Source organism: Aegilops tauschii, chromosome 1 (assembly GCF_002575655.3).
Source record: "Aegilops tauschii subsp. strangulata cultivar AL8/78 chromosome 1, Aet v6.0, whole genome shotgun sequence".
NCBI classification, from domain to species: Eukaryota; Viridiplantae; Streptophyta; class Magnoliopsida; order Poales; family Poaceae; genus Aegilops; species Aegilops tauschii.
The window spans coordinates 396,027,227-396,041,493 of NC_053035.3; positions in this window are offsets into that span (position 1 = coordinate 396,027,227).

Sequence of the window (14,267 nt, forward strand, 5' to 3'; positions counted from 1 at the left end):
CCTGGAAGGCCTCAGCTTCTAGCGCCTCCTCTTCCCAGCCTGGCTCGAGGGAGCCATGATCATCTTCCGGCGTGTACTCCTAGTCCATCATGCGGGGCACGTAGGCCTCCGAGGCCATCGCCCCGAAAACCTCGCCGAAGTGCCCCGCGCTCCACGTCGTCCGGCCCAGCGCGCCGCCCTGAGGATGGTAGGTCAGCATCCTGCCGGGGCCGTGGGTGGCAATGCTCATGCCTGCGCCCGTCGGAGGTGGCACGCGCGCGATTGAGCGTCCGGCACCGCTGGCCGCGCCGATGTCGACGAATCCTCCTGGCGCGCCCAGGGGCACGTGGGCGCGGCGAGGCCCGCCATGCAACCTAGCCGCAACCTGAGGCGTGAGCGAGGAGCAGAAAGGTGGTGCTCCCCTGGCTGCAGCGTCCAACAGCTCGGCGACACGCTCTAGTAGTGCATCTCGGCTGCTCTCCATCAGTCGGCATCGCAGCAGCTCCCGCGCCACTTTGAGCGCGGCCCTCATGTACGCTTGTTCCCGTCGGGTGTGCGGTGTCGTCGCCGCAGCGTAGCTTGAGGCCCTTGCGGCGGCCCGCGCGTGCCGCGGAGTGAGGGTGGACGGCGCCGGACCGCGCCGCCCGCGCCCCGCAGCGTTTGGTGGTGCGCGTGCCGCCTGGAGCACGGGGTTGAGGTCTTCTTGGGCGGACGACGTTGCCCGGGTTGGCCAGGCTGCCCAGTGGTCGGCGTCGACCCTCTGGTTGCCGGGCATCGGCACCGTAGAGTACTCACGGGTCTGCTGATGGAAAAGAGGCTTCGGCGCACCCCTACCTGGCGCGCCAAATGTCGGATTTCGGGTTCCGGCAAACCCCTTGAGGTTCGAACTTGTCACGACCGGATTTTCGGGATATTAATTCCCCAGAAAACGGCCCTTGTGCTCACCAGCCCCAGGATTACTGTTAGCTGATGAGGCACCAACTTGATACAAGAATTCCAAGCAAAGTACAAAATATGTAGTACAAGACCATTGTGGCCTAGGAGTACAACACTTGGTTTCTAGTGGTTGATGGCGGAAGCGGTTTGTGGTTCATCTGCGTCTATGGGACTCCATTTCCCACAAGAACAGCTGACCAGGATAACTCCTATCTTCGCGAGGCTGCTATCATCAAAACGTAGGTTCCGGGGCTGTCACCGCGATGCTTATCTCCATGCGCGAAATCTGGCCAAGACAATAGCCAGGGACAAGCCAGTGAGTACGTTTGAATGTACTTGCAAACATTAAGAACACGGGTATAACATAATAAGAGACAATCATGCTTCGAAATATTTCTGATCATAACGTCTGCCATGAAATAAACGAAATCCGAGATGCACGCATGCGGATAAAACATGAGCATGTAATACAAGAGAAGAAATAGAATGCGCAGATCGAGTGTCTGAAATGACTCCTCGAAAGGGTGCAAATAAATTAACAATGCCGCAGTCGGGCGTCTGAGCGACACCACATAAAGGGCTTATAAGGGATAAATAAATAACAAACATGCCACAGTCGGGCGTCTGAGCGACACCACATAAAGGGCTTATAAGGGATAAATAAATTACAAACATACCACAGTCGGGCGTCTGAGCGACGCCACATAAAGGGCTTATATAAGAATAATCACAGTGAATATCCAGGAGGTAGAACCATCCCAAGGATACTCAATAATTCAAATAAGGTAAGTGGTTAGTCCATAGTAATAATAAACATAATCCTCAGATGTCACAGGTCATAAACAAATATTCTAGTATAGCCGTTTCTCCATCCGAAGACCGTCACTATGTTCTAGTTAAGCCGTTCTCCATCCGAATACCGTTACTATGATCCAGTTTAGCCGTTCTCCATCCGAAAACCGTCACTATGATCCAACTCAGACTGTGGTCCTTACCCATGAACATGGCTATCCGAATGGATATATCCTCTGCAGAGGGTGTACTATTTACCCACGAGTAACGGATTTATTTAGCCCATCGGGACTAATTCCGCCTACGGCCTTTTAATTGAAAACACGCCTGACCTGCACACACCAGCTTAACTTACCGGTGTCTGGAATCACCCACGACACCTGCCAAGCAAAACTCTAAGTGGGGAGGCTACAACCTCGACGTAGCATGGGATCAAATTTATATTCGCGCGCTCTAAGGGGTGCCCCCCTCTCGGTCCCAACTAGAAACACCCATGCCCCCGGACCAGGTGGCATGCCTACCGGATGCACCCGGTATCTTCCACCATGGCCTCTCTGTACGGTGTGTGCTTTGGTAAGGGGTTAACAACTTACTGAACCATACCCTACCTGCGGCAGGGACAAGTGGTAGTACAAAAACGAGTGGGGGAAGTCACTGAACAACTCGACCTACGACCGACTCAGGTGGTCCAAGTATTCTCCGAATGATCAGCATAACCAACAATGTTTCCATTAACAGATAAACTCACCACTCATCAAGCCTCACCATGCCATACCGGACAGACTCGTCTCGACGAGGAACTAGGGACAAGCTCGTGTCTACCCAAGACCACGACTTTCCCGGCTTCCTTCCGGTATGCATGAGAAGCTCACGAGGATGATCACTATCACTAGCATGACCATTACTACCAGCAAAGAATCTCAATGGTGTAATCATGCGAAAGATTTTTACCGTCACATAAAAATAACGTATGCTCCAAGTCAAGTGGTGTTGTAACCGTATCAAAACACCTCAGAAGATATTATGCCAGAGTTCAGAATGCTTGCCTTCAAGAGTATGCAAAGGGTGCACTTTTTGAAGCTTTCTTCTCTCTCCATTTCCTATTTTGAAAAATATTCAAATAATAAATATTTCAAACACAGTGCAAAAAAGTTGTCCCAAATATTTTTGAAATAAATCTTAAAATAAACTAGATGAAAATTGAGAGAGGTAGGAAAAAGAATCAACTCATTTGGAGTTTTATTTTAAAAGCTATAGCCAGTCAAGTTTGGTCAAATCTCTGTTTTTAATAAAACCAGAAAAGGAAAACGTTTCAGGGGAAATACGCTTTCGAAGCAGAGGAAACGTGCTCGGGCGTTTACGCGACCACTTAAGCCAGCGTGGGTGGCGCGGGGGTCACTGACAGTGGGTCCAGAGGGCCCACTGGTCAGGTTTAACCATTCTTCCCTCTCCCTTCTCTTCTCTGCCCGAGCGGGAGCGAGACTCCGGCGATCGCCGCCGGCGATTGGCGGCTCCTCGCGGGCTCTAGAGGGCAGGGATGGATCCGAGGCTCCAGGGCGGTCCTCTCGGTGGTCGCTGGGTCGATGGTGATGGGAGGAGTCGCCGGCGGGCTACGGGAGTGAAGTGGGTTTTGGGCTCCGGTGGTTTCCGATCGAGGCTGAGGCGCTGGGCAGCTCCGCAAGGACAAGAGGAAGCGAGTGGTGGCGCTGGATGGGCGGGGGTGTGGCTGGTTGCGACGAATGGCACCGGAAGGCAGTGGCGGCCGAACCGGCCGGAGTTGGGGAAGATGGCCTTTCCCGGTCAATCCACTGCTTGGGGAGCTCTAGGGGGAAGGCCTGAGGTCGCCTGAGGTCTCGAACGAGTTCGGGGATCCCTTAAATAGGCGCTCGAGGTCGGTCCCGCGGCAGCCGAGGATAAGAACGCCGGCGACCGCGGTGCTGTAGCTGCAGGGCGACGTGGCGGCGACGAGCGCGTGCCGACGGGCTTCAGGATAAGCTCGAGCTGTTCACAGGGGCATCTGGCGCGCGCGGGTGGCTTGGGCAGCGCCGTCCATGGCAGAGGCTTACTGCCGACGCTGGCGTGCCGCCAAAAGCCCTGACGGCGGCGCTGTAGGGCGCCAGAGGTGGCGTGGAGAGTGGGCGAGGCTAGTGCGCGGCTCTGTAGGCGAGCCAGGGCCATGTGCGGGACGCGGCGGGGGCGGCAGTGCGACGCGGCGGCTCGGGGCGCGCGCGTGCAAAACGTGCGCTCTGGGCGTGCCAGAGCATGCACGGGACATGCTCGACGAAATGCCAGGGCAGCCTAGAGTGTGAGGGTGAGGCTGGCAATTAACAGGACTAGGATAGAGATAGCTAGGAGCTTAGTGGACAAGGTTGCTGGGTCAGTGGAACAAGATCATGGTGCAAACTAGGAAACATGCCCAAAACTGACTGTGCACGCCAAGTGTTCGACAGAATGCCAAGTGCACTTAGGCAAATCTTGGAGTGGCCAAAATCTCCAGATCAGGGTCTCTCTAGATGTAGGTGATGTTGGCAAGGTCATTTGGGCAAAACCAGAAACTTACTAGTGCAAGTTTTGCAAAACTCCAGTTTTGGACAGGAGGAAAATGGTCTCATTGCATGCACTTAAAATCCTCCAATGAGTCCATTCTCCTGGACTTAATGGTTTTGCAGGGAGGGCTACAAGCAGGAAAAAGCTCAGGGGCACTAGAGCAAAATAAAATAGGGTTGCAGTAAAAATCATCAAACTGGACCAGAATGAAAAGGAGGTTGATTCACTCAAATGTTTCAAAGAACATCACTGGGTTTTTGCATGAAGTTGAATTATATGCATCTACTGACATCTCCAAACACCGGGAAGAATTTTTAAAGGAATATTTAAATAGGTTGTACTGCAAAAATGCCTACTGGACCAGATTTGAAAAGTTGATGTAGAGCTCAAAATCTCCAATGACCACAAGATATTTTTGCATAAAAGTGATGTGGAAGCATCACATGACATCCCCAAATTTTGGTGGAAATTTTCAAGGCATTTGTCAAATGGTTGCAGTGCAAAACATGCTCCAAATTCAAAAGAAATCATTTTAAAAGAATAAAGCTCTGAGAAAACAAATCTTGCAATTAAATCCACTGATAAAGAATTGTTTCATTGAGAGAGTATACAAATCCAACAATACTTTTGGAAAGTTTCCACTTGAGGTAAAAATCCACAATATCAAAAGGGGTAAATCTTGACAAATGGAAAAGTTTAAATTCCTGGCAAAATTTTAATTTATAAAACAAGGTCAAAATTTTGGGATGTCACAGAACTTTGGGGTGCGCACGAAGATCTCAATCTCCCTAGGTCACTCTCGCAACGATCGCAAGGCCTAGCTCGACGAACCCGAAGAACGAGAGACACAAGAGTTTATACTGGTTCGGGCCACCGATGTGGTGTAATACCCTACTCCAGTGTGGTGTGGTGGATTGCCTCTTGGGCTGAGGATGAATAGTTACAAGGGAAGAACAGCCTCCTGAGGAGAGGTGCTCTGGTGCTTGGTGAGTTTGTGTGGTTGGGGATGATCTGAATGATCCGTTCGATCTGTCTTCTCCGTCTGATCCCTCTTTTCTCTATGGTGGTGGCTAGTCCTATTTATAGAGGCCCTGGTCCTCTTCCCAAATGTTTAGGCGGGAAGGGATCCCACAACGGCCAAATTCAAAGGGAGACAACTAGTACAAGTTATCCTGACTAAAGGTGGTCTTCGCCTGCCAAAGGCTCCGGTGGTGACGCCGTCTTGGGCTCCATGGTGACCTCCGTCCTGCCGTCCTACTGGTCTTGGTCTCGTTGCACCGATATGGAAACCTTTGCCTAATGCCTCGGGACTCCTCGCCTGCGCTTGCCTCTTTAGCACCAAAGAGTAAACAAGGACACTGCACGTGCTGGCGCCCGCCTGGCCACGGTTGTCATGGCTTGCGTCACAGGAACCTCGCGAGGTGCCCCTTGCCTTGATCTCTCCGCCCCTCGTGAGCCAACCTGGTGAGGCCGCCCTCGAGGAGGTCTTGCGTCGTCCGCCTCGTGAGGCTTGGCCCCTCGCAAGGGTCTTGAGTGTTTGCTGGGGAAGATGGGTCGTACAGGGCCGCTGGTGGAGCCACGCCGTGGGCCACAGGCAGGCAAGTCTAGGGACCCCCGTTCCCAGGACGCCGATAATGGTATAGGCTATGCGATGATATTGGATCTTGGAATAGGAATCGATTGAAATTGGAGTTCCACCAAAAATTTTATCCTATGCATCTAGTTCATCGTGATCGGAATTATATATATAATTTTTGGCCTCGTGAAGGAGAAAGTATCGCTCTAGCTAGGGGGAGGCTTAAGTCAATTTTATATTCATGCCCCAATCATGAGCTCTCAAGAGAAATTATTATCCAGAATTTTTATGCTGGGCTTTCTCGTAATGATCAAACCATGCTTGATACTTCTTGTGTTGGTTCCTTTATGAAGAAGACTATTGAATTCCGGTGGGATCTTTTGGAAAGAATTAAACGCAACTCTGAAGATTGAGAACTCGACAAAGGTAAAGATTTAGGTATCAAAATTAAATATGATTGTGTTAAATCTTTTATGAATACCGATGCTTTTCAAAAGTTTAGCACTAAATTTGGACTTGACTCTGAGATAGCAGCCTCCTTTTGTGAATCATTTGCTACTCATGTTGATCTCCCTAAAGATAAGTGGTTTAAATATCACCCATCTATTAAAGAAGAAATCAAAGAACTAGTACTAGTTAGAGAAGAAACTATACTTTACAATGTTGATCGAGTTGTTCCTACTACTTACATTGACAAACCACCTTTCCCTGTTAGGATAAAGGAACATGCTAAAGTTTCAACTGTGGTTAACAAAAGCTATATAGAACACCTAAACCTGATGAACAAATTAAAGTAGAACCTAGTTTTGCTATGGTTAAAGATCTCCTGGAAGAAGATATGGATGGGCATGTTATTTACTTCTGTGAAGAAGTTGCTAGAATTGCCAAACCTGATAAAAAGGATAAACATAGACATGTTGTTGGCATGCCCGTTATCTTAGTTAAAATAGGAGACCACTGTTATCATGGTTTATGTGACATAGGTGCTAGTGTGAGTGCTATTCCTTACACCTTATATCAAGAAATTATGAATGACATAGCATCTGCAGAGATAGAAGACATAGATGTTACTATTAAACATGCTAATAGAGACACTATTTCACCAATTGGGATTGTTAGAGATGTTGAAGTCTTGTGTGGGAAAATAAAATACCCAACTGATTTTCTTGTTCTTGGTTCCCACAAGATGATTTTTGTCTCATTATGTTTGGTAGACCTTTCTTGAACACCGTTAATGCTAATAGACTGTGAGAACAAACTGTCGGTGTTAGTTTTGGTGATGAGTGATACGTCTCCAACGTATCTATAATTTTTTATTATTCCATGCTATATTATATTCTGTTTTGGACATTAATGGGCTTTATTATACACTTTTATATTATTTCTGGGACTAACCTATTAACCGGAGGCCCAGCCCAGAATTGCTGTTTTTTTGCCTATTTCAGAGTTTCGCTGAAAAATAATATCAAACGGAGTCCAAACGGAATGAAACCTTCGGGAACGTGATTTTCGGAACGAACGTGATCCAGAGGACTTGGACCCTACGTCAAGACATCAACCAGGAGGGCACGAGGTAGGGGGGCGCGCCTACCCCCCTGGGCGCGCCCTCCACCCTCGTGGGCCCCACGTTGCTCCACCGACGTACTTCTTCCTCCTATATATACCTACGTACCCCCAAACTACCAGATACGGAGCCAAAAACCTAATTCCACCGCCGCAACCTTCTGTACCCGTGAGATCCCATCTTGGGGCCTTTTCCAGAGCTCCGCCGGAGGGGGCATCGATCACGGAGGGCTTCTACATCAACACCATAGCCTCTCCGATGATGTGTGAGTATTTACCTCAGACCTTCGGGTCCATAGTTATTAGCTAGATGGCTTCTTCTCTCTATTTGGATCTCAATACAATGTTCTCCCCCTCTCTTGTGGAGATCTATTCGATGTAATCTTCTTTTGCGGTGTGTTTGTTGAGACCGATGAATTGTGGGTTTATGATCAAGTTTATCTATGAAGAATATTTGAATCTTCTCTGAATTCTTTTATGTATGATTGGTTATCTTTGCAAGTCTCTTCGAATTAGCAGTTTGGTTTGGTTTACTAGATTGATCTTTCTTGCAATGGAAGAAGTGCTTAGCTTTGGGTTCAATCTTGCGGTGTCCTTTCCCAGTGATAGTAGGGGCAGCAAGGCACGTATTGTATTGTTGCCATCGAGGATAACAAGATGGGGTTTATATCATATTGCATGAGTTTATCCCTCTACATCATGTCATCTTGCTTAAAGCGTTACTCTGTTCTTATGAACTTAATACTCTAGATGCATGCTGGATAGCGGTCGATGTGTGGAGTAATAGTAGTAGATGCAGGCAGTAGTCGGTCTACTTGTCTCGGACGTGATTCCTATATACATGATCATACCTAGATATTCTCATAACTATGCTCAATTCTGTCAATTGCTCAACAATAATTTGTTCACCCACCGTAATACTTATGCTCTTGAGAGAAGCCACTAGTGAAACCTATGGCCCCCGGGTCTATTTTCCATCATATTAATCTTCCAACACTTAGTTATTTTTATTTCCTTTTATTTTACTTTGCATCTTTATCATAAAAATACCAAAAATGTCATCTTATCATATCTATCAGATCTCACTCTCGTAAGTGACCGTGAAGGGATTGACAACCCCTTTATTGCGTTGGTTGCGAGGATTTATTTGTTTGTGTAGGTGCGAGGGACTTGTGCGTGGCCTCCTACTGGATTGATACCTTGGTTCTCAAAAACTGAGGGAAATACTTACGCTACTTTGCTGCATCACCCTTTCCTCTTCAAGGGAAAACCAACGCAGTGCTCAAGAGGTAGCAAGAAGGATTTCTGGCGCCATTGCCGGGGAGTCTACGCAAAAGTCAACATACCAAGTACCCATCACAAACCCTTATCTCCTGCATTACATTATTTGCCATTTGCCTCTCGTTTTCCTCTCCCCCACTTCACCCTTGCCGTTTTATTCGCCCTCTCTTTTCCGTTCGCCTCTTTTTCGCTTGCTTATTGTTTGCTCGTGTGTTGGATTGCTTTGTTGTCACGATGGATCAAGATAATAACAAATTGTGTGACTTTACCAATACCAATAACAATGATTTTCTTAGCACTCCGATTGCTCCTCTTACCGATACTGAATCTTGTGAAATAAATGCTGCTTTGTTGAATCTTGTCATGAAAGATCAATTCGCCGGCCTTCCTAGTGAAGATGCCGCTACCCATCTAAATAGTTTCGTTGATTTGTGTGATATGCAAAAGAAGAAAGATGCGGATAATGATATTGTTGAACTGAAGCTATTTCCTTTTTCGCTTAGAGATCGTGCTAAAGCGTGGTTTTCATCTTTGCCTAAAAATAGTATTGACTCTTGGAATAAGTGCAAAGATGCTTTTATCTCTAAGTATTTTCCCCCCGCTAAGATCATCTCTCTTAGAAACGATATTATGAATTATAAGCAACTTGATCATGAACATGTTGCACAAGCTTGGGAGAGGATGAAATTAATGATACGTAATTGTCCTACACATGACTTGAATTTATGGATGATCATACAAATTGTTTATGCCAGATTGAATTTTGCTTCTAGAAATCTTTTAGATTCGGCCGCGGGACGCACTTTTATGGAAATCACTTTAGGAGAATCTACTAAACTCCTAGATAATATTGTGGTTAATTATTCTCAATGGCACACTGAAAGATCTACTAATAAAAAAGTGCATGCGATAGCAGAAATTAATGTTTTGAGTGGAAAGATGGATGAACTTATGAAATTATTTACTACTAACAGTGTTTCTTCTGATCCTAATGATATGCCTTTGTCTACTTTGATTGAGAATAATAATGAATCTATGGATGTGAATTTTGTTGGTAGGATTAATTTTGGTAACAAAGCGTATAGAGGAAACTTTAATCCTAGGCCTTATCCTAGTAATTCCTCTAATAATTATGGTAATTCCTACAACAATTCTTATGGAAATTTTAATAAGATGCCTTCTGAATTTGAGACTAGTGTTAAGGAGTTTATGAATTCGCAAAAGAATTTCAATGCTTTGCTTGAAGAAAAATTGATTAAAGTTGATGAATTGGCTAGGAACGTTGATAGAATTTCTCTTGATGTTGATTCTTTAAAACTTAGATCTATTCCTCCTAAGCATGATATCAGTGAGTCTCTCAAGGCCATGAGAATTTCCATTGATGAGTGCAAAGAAAGAACCTCTAGGATGCGTGCTAAGAAAGATTGCTTTGTGAAAGCATGTTCTTCTAGTTTCTATGAAAATAAAGACGAAGATCTAAAAGTTATTGATATGTCCCCAATTAAATATTTGTTATGCAATATGAATCTTGATAATGATGGGACTGAATATGATCCACCTTTACCTAGAAGGCGTTCCAAAAATTTGGAGTTTTTAGATCTTGATGCAAAAATTGGTAAAAGTGGGATTGAAGAGATCAAAACTTTAGATATTAATGAACCCACTATTTTGGATTTCTAGGAATTTAATTATGATAATTGCTCTTTGATAGATTGTATTTCCTTGTTGCAATCCGTGCTAAATTCTCCACATGCTTACACTCAACACAAAGCTTTTACTAAACATATCGTTTATGCTTTAATGCAATCTTATGAAGAAAAACTTGAGTTGGAAGTTTCTATCCCTAGAAAACTTTATGATGAGTGGGAACCTACTATTAAAATTAAATTTAAAGATCATGAATGCTATGCTTTGTGTGATTTGGGTGCTAGTGTTTCCACGATTCCAAAAACTTTGTGTGATTTGCTAGGTTTCCGTGATTTTGATGATTGCTCTTTAAACTTGCACCTTGCAGAGTCCACCATTAAGAAACCCATGGGAAGAATTAATGATGTTCTTATTGTTGCAAATAGGAATTATGTGCTCGTAGATTTTATTGTCCTTGATATAGATTGCAATCCTTCATGTCCTATTATTCTTGGTAGACCTTTCCTTAGAACGATTGGTGCAATTATTGATATGAAGGAAGGGAATATTAGATTCCAATTTCCGTTAAGGAAAGGCATGGAACACTTCCCTAGAAAGAAAATAAAATTACATTATGAATCTATTATGAGAGCCACTTATGGATTGCCTACCAAAGATGGCAATACCTAGATCTATCCTTGCTTTTATGCCTAGCTAGGGGCGTTAAACGATAGCGCTTGTTGGGAGGCAACCCAATTTTATTTTTAGTTTTTTTGCTTTTAGCTTCTGTTTAGGAATAAATATTTGATCTAGCCTCTGGTTAGATGTGTTTTTATGTTTTAATTAGTGTTTGTGCCAAGTTTAACCTATAGGATCTTCTTGGATGATAGTTATTTGATCTTGCTGAAAATTGCAGAAACATTCTTTTCGCGAAAATAATTGTTAAAAATCACCCGAACGTGATAAAATATTGATTCCAATTTCTTCTGATCAATAAACAAATTGTCTAGGTCGTCCTATTTTGGCTGAATTTTTGGAGTTCCAGAAGTTTGCGTTAGTTACAGATTACTACAGACTGTTCTGTTTTTGACAGATTCTGTTTTTCGTGTGTTGTTTGCTTATTTTGATGAATCTATGGCTAGTAAAATAGTTTATAAACCATAGAGAAGTTGGAATACAGTAGGTTTAACACCAATATAAATAAAGAATGAGTTCATTCCAGTACCTTGAAGTGGTGTTTTGTTTTCTTTTGCTAACGGAGCTTAGGAAATTTTCTGTTAAGTTTTGTGTTGTGAAGTTTTCAAGTTTTGGGTGAAAGATTTGATGGATTATGGAACAAGGAGTGGCAAGAGCCTAAGCTTGGGGATGCCCATGGAACCCCAAGATAATCTAAGGACATCAAAAAGCTAAAGCTTGGGGATGCCCCGGAAGGCATCCCCTCTTTCGTCTACTTCCATCGGTAACTTTACTTGGAGCTATATTTTTATTCACCACATGATATGTGTTTTGCTTGGAGCGTCTTGTATTATTTGAGTATTTGCTTTTTAGTTTATCACAATAATCTTTGCTGTACACACCTTTTGAGAGAGACACACTTGATTTGGAAATTATTAGAATACTCTATGTGCTTCATTTATATCTTTTGAGTTATATAGTTTTTGCTCTAGTGCTTCACTTATATTTTTTAGAGCACGGTGGTGATTTTGTTTTATAGAAACTATTGTTCTCTCATGCTTCACTTAGATTATTTTGAGAGTCCTACAAAACAACATGGTAGTTTGCTTTGACAATGGTAGGCATTCAAGATTAGTAAATTTTTTTCTTATGAGTGTGTTGAATATTATGAGAAGTTTGATACTGGATAATTGTTTTGAGATATGAAGATGGTGATATTAGAGTCATGCTAGTTGAGTAGTTTTGACTTTGAGAAATACTCGTGTTAAAGTTTGCGATTCCCGTAGCATGCACGTATGGTGAACCGTTATGTGATGAAGTCGGAGCATGATTTATTTATTGATTGTCTTCCTTATGAGTGGCGGTCGGGGACGAGCGATGGTCTTTTCCTACCAATCTATCCCCCTAGGAGCATGCACGTAATACTTTGCTTTGATAACTTGTAGATTTTTGCAATAAGTATATGAGTTCTTTATGACTAATGTTGAGTCCATGGATTATACGCACTTTTCCTCCTTCCACCATTGCTAGCCTCTCTAATACCGCGCACGTTTCGCGGGTATCATACACCCACCATATACCTTCCTCAAAACAGCCACCATACCTACCTATCATGGCATTTCCATAGCCATTCCGAGATATATTGCCATGCAACTTACCACCATTTCGTTTATTATGACACGCTCCATCATTGTCATATTGCTTCGCATGATCATGTAGTTGACATCGTATTTGTGGCAAAGCCACCGTTCATAATTCTTTCATACATGTCACTCTTGATTCATTGCATATCCCGGTACACCGCCGGAGGCATTCACATAGAGTCATATTTTGTTCTAAGTATTGAGTTGTAAGTAAATAAAAGTGTGATGAGCATCATTTTTTAGAGCATTGTCCCAAGTGAGGAAAGGATGATGGAGACTATGATTCCCCCACAAGTCGGGATGAGACTCCGGACGAAAAAAAAGAAAAGAGGCCATAAAAAAAGAGAATAAAAGGCCCAAATAAAAAAAATGAGAGAAAAAGAGAGAAGGGTGTCGGTGTACAAAAGGAGGGGCGCACTTTTGTACCCCTTTACCTGTGCACGGGCAGTCGGAGCCGCGCCCACGGTCACACCAAGCAGAACAGGGGAGGTCAGCCAAGGTAAGACCGAAGCCCAAGATAACCAGAGCAACACCAAGGCCAAGACCACAAAGAGCACAGGGACGAAGCAGGTTCCCCCGGCAAGACCCTTGCTGGGGCAGCCTCAGCAGCCCCGGCAAGACCCTTGCCGGGGCAGCTCGCCCCACACCAACAGAGCGAGCCACCCTTGAGCCCTCGGTCTCCAACATCACGTTGGGCCAGGGCTCGGGAGGCACCTCCATGGTGGCATGCAGATCTTTGTGAAGACAAGGAACACCCAAGATCAGATGAGGATTAGAAGATGACGATCCTCGGCAAGATCCTTGCCGAGGAAAGCCACGAGACCCCCGGCAAGGTCCTCGCCGGGGACGACAGCGCGCCACGGCAAGAGCCTTACCGGGGCACCCAGCAGGGCCCTCACCAAGGACGCCAGCAGGGCCACCGCCAGGCCCGCGCCAACCAAGTTTCCACCGCCGTTCGCATGCAGCTGCCAGCTCAACCAGCTGAGCAGGCACCTGCGTGGCAACATGCAGCTCCCGGGCCAACTCGTCAAGCGACTGTGTGGCGGCATGCAGATCTTCGTGAAGGCTCCACCATCGCGCCACCTCAGCTGCGTGCCTGCCTACATGGCACCGCATGCCTCACTGGCCAGGGCACGTGTCGAAGCGAGGAGGAGCGGCGACGGATGGGACGGGCCTCGCCCCCGTCCCCGATAAAGCAAGGGGACACCTAAGCTACGCATTAAATGCATCTTGTCCTGTAATACGAGCGATAAGCTCATAGCACTATGCGCCTTTCCACCTCCTGTGTGCCACTGTGGCAGCCCCTTTCGACTATAAAAGGAGGCCCATGGCATACTGGAGAAGGATTCGGCTCTTTCGAACCACACACTCACCACAGCTAGTTCGAGAGCTCAAGAACTCTCTGAAATACACCCACCAAAGCAGGACTAGGGTTTTACGCATCCTCGCGGCCCGAACCTGGGTAAACGATCCTTGTGCTGGTTACTAATCCTGCTCTTCTCGCAACCCTGCGCCCCGGCAACCATAGTAGGGATTCTTGTGATCCCATAGGTGTCGTTCCCTCGACATCTTTGGCGCGCCAGGTAGGGGGCGCAATTGTGAGAATCTGGTCTAGTAGTTAGCCTAGCAGTTCTTCGTCGCCATGGCTC